Here is a 7,934-nt window from a genome sequence, read left to right on the forward strand (position 1 = left end):
ACACTATCTTCATATTTTTGGGTTCTTTTTTCATTTTGCTTTTCCGGTTGGGTGTTTTTTGCTTCTTCGCATTTCAAATCTTTGACTTGATTCTTGCGCTCCTCTGGTCTGCTGTTGGGAGTCTGTATAATATTCTTTATTTCAGTCAGTGTATGCTTACTTTCTAGATGGTCCTTTATCACACCATCGAGGGTCTCATTAGATTTCCTGTACATCTCATCAAGTTTATCGACAGACTCTAGAAGCCTCTTGAGAGACCTCAAAAGTGTGGTTCTGAACTCAATATCCTCCCTTGATAGTTTTGTCCTGTTTCTTTGTCTCCGAATTTTTTATGCTTTCTTTGTACACCCCCTAGTGGTCTTTGTGTGCAGTCTTGTTGTAGTTAAGCCTTGATTGTTGTAGTTAATACTAGAGGGATTTGACCTCCAGGCCAACTGGCTGTGATAATCAGCTGTGTTTGCAGTGGAAGAACTTGTGTCCTCTAGGGAGGTGCTAATCTAGCCTTTGCCTGAGGCTATCCGGCAAATGCCTCTGTGCAGGGCTTGGGTGGGGCGGGTCCCACGGGATCAACAGGGCGGAGGAGGGAGCAGTTATGGCTGCTCTCAGTCCGTCCCCAGAGGCTCTGCCTCTCTGTCCCAGCAACAGCTGCAAACCTCGGAGGGACCGTAGACAGACAGTCCTGCTTCTCCCGTTTGAGTCTGGGTCCCTAGAGACTCGCCAGGATCTGGAGCTCAGAGTCTGAGGCTCCCTCCGGATTGAAACAGACAACCACGCCCTCAGCCACCAGCCCGCACCGCGCACACTCCGCACCTTAGTATTTTACTTCAGCACTGAGCCTCCTCTGATTCTCGGTTCCTCCTAGTTGTAGAACTTCCACTCAGCCAGCCTTCCTGTGGTTCTGGATGATGTCCATTCCGTCTTTTAGTTGTATTTTTGAAGTGGTTGTTCGAGGCAGCAAACTCCAGCATTAACCTATGTCGCCATCTTGGTTTCTCCTCCCCCACTGTTTTTATGCCTATGGATCTATCATTCCTTTTTTAGAGATAAAGACACTGAGGCTCAGAAAGTTTAACACTTGGGTTGCGGGTGAATTTCCCGCCAAAATATAAGATGGCGCGTTAAAATGCCTATATCTTTTGAAGTATGGGTTCGATTGAAATGAAATATTTGGTAATACGCAGTTACAATTGGCCCGAGTTTACACGTTTCCCACACTCCACCGCAAATCTATATGAACCGAGTTTAAGACGGCTCCCACGGAGTACACGCAATTCACGCGAGCCAACTTAACTCGTTTCCTGCAACCCAAGTTGAGTGGGTCTGTCTGGCACTGGCTCTATAGCCTATTCCCTTAGTGATGGTCATACAGTGATTGTCACTAAGTAAAGAAATTTGGGAAGATTTTCCCCTAGCTTTTTTACATTTACACATTTTTTAAAAGAAAAAAAAACTAACATACTAACTATATGAATTAATCAAATAAAAATAAAAAGTGCTAAGTTACTCTTTTATTTATGGGCATGATGACATGGGATAAATATAGGTAATATGTCATTAAGCTCAGAGTTCTCTGGGTCTCTGCTACCTTATCTTTAAAATGAGGACGTTGGCCTTAGCCAGTTTGGCTCAGTGGGTAGAGCGTTGGCTCACAGACTGAAGGGTCCCAGGTTGGATTCCGTTTAAAGGCATGTACCTTGGTTGCAGGCTCGATCCCCAGGTCTGGTCAGGGCATGTGCAGGAGGCAACCAACTAATGTGTCTCTCTCACATCGGTGTTTCTCTCTCTCTGTCTCTCCCCCTCCACTATCTAAAAATCAATGGAAAAATATTTTCGGGTGAGGATTAACAAAAAATAAAGTAATAAAAATAAAATGAGGGGGTTGAACCAAGAAATATTCAAGGCATTGTTCAGTTTTAATATTACTATTTGTTTCTGGTTATGCTTCAGAGATGGCACTTTTCAACAATAAGTAGGCTCTAATTCACTGAATTTGCTCAAAGAGCTCTGTTAAGTACCAAAGGAAAAACCATAGAACTGAGTGCCAAATGAATTCAATTTGTGAATCATTTTTGAACATCAGAGAAAAATAAAGACTACTTTTATTAAGGATGACTATTGAATAAGTATTAATTGATGTAAATTTATTACATAATTATTAAATTAGAATTGTGACTGAAAAATAAACATATTTTTCTGATCTAATTCCAGAGGAAAAGACAAGTTGCACTGGAAATCAGGGCAAGTTTTTTTCTGACCCGGGTTTAGTTTGGACATGTCTGAAATGTGGGAGTGAGAAACCCTTTGAAACAACATGGAGAGTGGGCGTTTCCAGCTGACAGGAGCATTTGATCTTTTCTTGGAAAATAAGTACCTGCACTACAAAGGGAGATTGCTCATCCCCACAGAAGGACCAGTTACTCAACAGGAGGCATGTGATACCAACCATGAAGAATGAACAGAACCATCTGTAATGCTATAAATATTAAGATGTCTGGGAAACAGCCCTGACCGTTTGGCTCAGTGGGTGGAGCGTCGACCTGCGGACTGAAGGGTCCCGGGTTCGGTTCCGGTCAAGGGCATGTGCCTTGGTTGCGGGCGCATCCCCAGTGGGAGGTGTGCAGGAGGCAGCTGATTGATGTTTCTCTCTCATCGATGTTTCTAGCTCTCTATCCCTCTCCCTTCCTCTCTGTAAAAAATCAATAAAAAATTTTTAAAAAAAGATGTCTGGGAAACATTCAGAATTTTTATTTCAGGTCACTGAGAACTACACTTATTTATTTCTATTTCTGACAGTAGAGTAGTGTTTATTTGGAATCTTTAATGCCCAGAGAAATATGATAATTTAGCACATAATAGGTGTTCAATAAATATTAGCTTGATGAAGGAAGCACATTAATATTCAAGCTTTAATTAGAAGTACAGTTCTTTTTAAGGTAAAGCTCAGGAACAGTACCCTTTGTTTGATTAATATCTAGAGTTATAATTTTTATTGAACCTAGAATCTTCATATATACCATCAATTTTTAAAACTTCCCATATCACATCGATCAAAGATTCATGTACAAAAAAATGAAATCATTTTTATAATAGAAAAAGGCATTGAAATTTTTTATCATCTTAAAGTGAAGTAGACCCTTCTACTATGTCTAAAAATCCAAAAGTCATTAAGGAAAAGTGATAACATTATATAAAGTTAATAATGTAATAATTTAAAACTTTAGTGGGGCAAAAAAATCTGCACATAATAAAAAATAAAAGATTAACAACAAACAGATTTAAAAAGTTTGCAATTCATACCAACATAAGAAAAGTATTTTACCAATGTGTAAAGAGGTCTTAGCAATCAATAAGGACCAATGACCCAATAGAAGAAAGAACAAAGAAAATGAACTGAGAGTTCACAGAAAAAGAAACACATATTGCTCTACGAAAAGATGCTCAACTTAACTCATAATTTAAGAAATGCAAGATGCAACTACTCTAAATTGTTTTGCCTATCCATCAGATTGTCAAAAATTTACAAATTTGATGACACACTGTTTTCTTCCTTGGGAAGGAAAGCCTTTGCATTACAGGTAGAAGAGTAAATTGGTACAGCCTCAATAGAGGGCAATTTGGCAAATCTTTCAGAACTACAAATGCACATAGCACCAAGCAGATTTATTGTGGAACTAAAAGTATAAGCTTCAGGGCTCCTTACTTGCACAGGCCCCTTTTGAGCCATGAGAAGAATCCCAACAATTTTTTAAAATGTTGTTTTTGAAAACTTTGCAAAATAAAACATTTTTTAAAATATTTTTATTGGTTTCAGAGAGGAAGGGAGGAGGGAGGGAGAGAGAGAAACATCAATGATGAAATAGAATCATTGATTGGCTGCCTCCTGCATGCCTCCTTCTGGGGATCGAGCCCACAACCCAGACATGTGCCCTTGACCGGAATCAAACCTGAGACCCTTCAGTCCGAAGGCAGGCCGATGCTCTATTCACTGAGCCAAACCGGCAAGGGCCAAAATAAAACATTTTAATTATGATTGGTTAAGACCACTGTTCTATTTTCACTCAGACTTCCATCCTTGTGAAGTATGGCATTGGAATGACATCAGGAACCTTTGGGACTGGGCTAAAGGGAAATTGAAGTTACATTTAGTTTGGATTTAATGGAGTCTATTTATGTGGTGTGCAGTCACTGACATTACAGCCAGGTTTTTGCTAGGTGTCCTGGTGTAGGAATGGTTTCCAGGAATAATACTACCATCTACTTTGCCAACCACCTGCCATTCTGACCAGGAGTTGCAGGGCCAGAAGCCATATTGAAATATGAACATGTCTTATGTTGCCTGATTCTATAATGTAGGTAGTGGAAAAGAAATAAGGCTTCAAATACAGTGGGGCCTTGACTTACGAGTTTCATTCATTCCATGACGGAGCTCGTAACTCAAATTACTCGTATGTCAAATCAACAGTGAACGAGTGAGACACGTGATGCTGGGCTGATGTTGTGGCGTTCACTGTGACGTTCGCTGCGCCAACTAGCGGTGGGGTATCTGAAGCTGGCTCGTAACCCGAATTTTAGCTCGCAACTCAAAGCAAAAAATTGGCCGAGAGACGGCTCGTATCTCAAAAAACTCGTTAGTCAGGACACTCGTAAGTCAAGGCCCCACTGTATATGGAACCAGAAGCCAACCTGTGGAAAGTTATTTTAATCACCAGATATGTAAAATTATAAGCAGAATGTTTAGTTTATTAAAAACTACTAAAGACTAGAGGCCTGATGCACAAAAATTCGTGCAAGAGTAGGCTTCCCTTACCCCAGCTGCCGGCACCAGCTTTCCTCCGGCACTGGCTTCCCACCTCCGGCCACTGGCAGGCACCTGGCACCCTGGCTGGCTTCCCTCGGGCCACCCGCAGGCACCTGGGACCCTGGCTGGCTTCCTTCTGGCCCCTGCTTTGTCAAGAAGGACACCAGGAATGAAGTCCAGTCTAATTAGCATATTACCCTTTTATTATTATAGATATCTGGCCAAAACGAGTATTCTCACATGTCAGGATACACTTGATAATGTAGCAATTATAAATGCACCATCTATATTAATAATAGCCTGGGTGGCTTCACATCCTCATGTTGTCACAAGATGGCCATCACAAGATGGTCATCACAAGATGGCCACATGCACAGCGGAGGCGGGGCGTGGCAGCCGCTCTGAGCAGTGAGGCCTGGGGGTACCACGGCTCTGTGCAGTGTGGAGGAGGCCAGTCCAAGCATCTCCGCTGCCTCACGCAGAGGAGGTGGGTCCCAGTGGAGGCGGCAGTATGTGGCAGGGGAGGGCAGTTGTGGGTGGTCAGGCCAGCAGGGGATCAGTCAGGCTTCAATCAGGCCAGCAGGGGAGCAGTTAGGGGGTGATCAGACTGGCAGGCAGAAGTGGTTAGGGACAATCAGGCAGGCAGGCAAGCAGTTAGGAGCCAGCAGTCCCAGTCTGGAGAGGGTGCAGGCCGGGCTGAGGAACACACCCCCCTCATGCACGAATTTCATGCACTGGGCCTCTAGCATATTTATAATCTTTTTAAAAATGGAAATCATGTGAAATAGAATTTATCAAAATATTGTAGGGCACAAATCCATAGTTGAACTATAAATAGCAGGTATGTTTATATGAAGTTGAATACTTTATGCATCCTACCTTTTAGATGGGCAGGTAAACTGGCATTGAACAGACTAACCACTGAGCATGCTGGGCTCTTATCCAGAGATGCCAGGGACATTCCACGATGGCCCATCAGCTGGAACTGACTAGTCAATGCCTCTGGCTTTGGGGGTCAAAAATTATTAGCAAATTACCATAAATTTAACACACAGGGGCCATGTTCTGCTCCCACTAAACTCACAAAAGACTGAGATAGCAACGGACACATGAACCTGATAAGAACAAATATTATCTGTCCAAGTGACCAATGATGTAGCCTGAAATAGAAATTCCGTCTATGTAGTCATGGTGCCTGTGAGCTGACCCAATCAGGTGGCTTGTGTGAGGAAAATGAACTGAAAACATGAAAGGAAGTTAGGAGTTGGTAATGGGAGCAGAAGGCAAAACAGACCCCATGTTAATGGCCGATCTCTAGGGCAAAACTTCCTGTATTGTGACTGATGATGGGTGACAAGGTGACAAGCTGGTCCCTAGAGCTCTCTGCTTCCTAATGACCTTCACTTGCAACCTGTATGGCTCAGCTTGTTCATTCTGTGATGCTACATGAGGCATAGCTTCATGGTTTGGGTTCCTGTCCTGCACGTTTATACAATTGTCGTTCCCAGTGACTGAGGTAATGTGAGTAATTTCTTGTATCTAAAGGAGCTTAAGGAAAACATCTCTGAAAATAAGTTAGGTTGTAGATATCAAAAACTTTATAAGTATTCATACTGTTTGTTTCAGTAATTTCTCTCTGGAACCCAGTATAAGACAATAATCACAAGTCAGGAAAGCCATATGCACAAAGGTAATCTCAATTTTAGTTTAATGTATTGAAGATAGATTGGGGGAGTGAGGGTAGGAGGACACTGTTCTAGATAGGATGGACAGAGGAATTCTCCCTGAGCAGATGACATGTGAGGTAAGACTTGAGTGATGACAAGAAAGAACCAGTCATACAAAGATCTTGGGAAAACACTCCAAGCAGAGGTAGAACCAATACAAAAGCCAGGCAGGAATGACTCTGATGTTCAAAGAAACAAAATAAGGGATAGGAGTGAGGGGAGAAGGGAAGAGCTGAGAAAGGTAGGCAAGAGTCAGATCAAGTAGGTTTTTTAAAAGTCTGGATTCTATTTAATCACAAAGGGAAATCACTGGAGGGATTTAATCAGGGAAGCAATGCAACATAAGGTTTAAGTTTTTAAAAGACCAGTTTGGTGCCGAAACCGGTTTGGCTCAGTGGATAGAGCATCGGCCTGCGGACTGAAAGGTCCCAGGTTCGATTCCGGTCAAGGGCATGTACCTGGGTGGCGGGCACATCCCCAGTAGGAGATGTGCAGGAGGCAGCTGATCGATGTTTCTCTCTCATCGATGTTTCTAACTCTCTATCTCTCTCCGTTCCTCTCTGTAAAAAATTAATAAAATATATTTTAAAAAAATAAAAATAAATAAAAAAAATAAAAGACCAGTTTGGTACTGTGTGCAAAATAGAGGGAAGAATCTAAAGCAGAAGTCTAAGTAAGGGATGACAGTGGCTGGGATGGGGTAGCATTGGAGAGAATGAGGAGTTTTGGAGAGCTGACATCACTTGCTGATTGATTAATTGTGGAGGATGAGGAAAAGAGAGAAGTTAAGAATTGTTTTTTGTTAATAAGGGTGATAATAGTATTACACATATGTACAAAAATGGATTTATATAGAGATGCAAACAGAAATTTAAGAAAAATGTCACACTGATAATTCTTTAAAATACTTCAGCGTGAAAAAAAATAGGTAAGACAAACATGGTAGGTGATGAATTTATGGATATTCTTTTGACTGCTCTACTTTTCAGTATGTTTGAGTTTTAATTACTCAAAAAGTTAAATGACTTCAAGTTTCCAGTGTAAGCAATGAGGTGAAGCCATTTACTGAAATGGAAGGTATTGGGGATGAGCAGGAATCAAGAAGTTTGTCCAATTTATTTTAAAATGCCCATTTTATATCCAAATGGAGATATTATGGTTATTGAGATATCTAAATCCTCAGCTCAGGGAACGATCAGGGCTATTGCAGTAGAGACTGCTAAATCCCTACCTGATATCCACTCTCCTCTTCTCTCTTAGTAACAGAACCCTGATATTTAGCTATCCTATATAATAAAACTCTAATATGCAAATTAAGCAAATGGCAGAACGACCAGTCGCTATGACACGCACTGACCACCAGGGGGCAGACGCTCAACGCAGGAGCTGCCTCCCTGGTGGTCAGTGCA

Source organism: Myotis yumanensis, unplaced genomic scaffold (genome assembly GCF_028538775.1).
Source record: "Myotis yumanensis isolate MYYU_CA2020_CCGP unplaced genomic scaffold, mMyoYum1.0.hap1 SCAF_3, whole genome shotgun sequence".
Lineage (NCBI taxonomy): Eukaryota > Metazoa > Chordata > Mammalia > Chiroptera > Vespertilionidae > Myotis > Myotis yumanensis.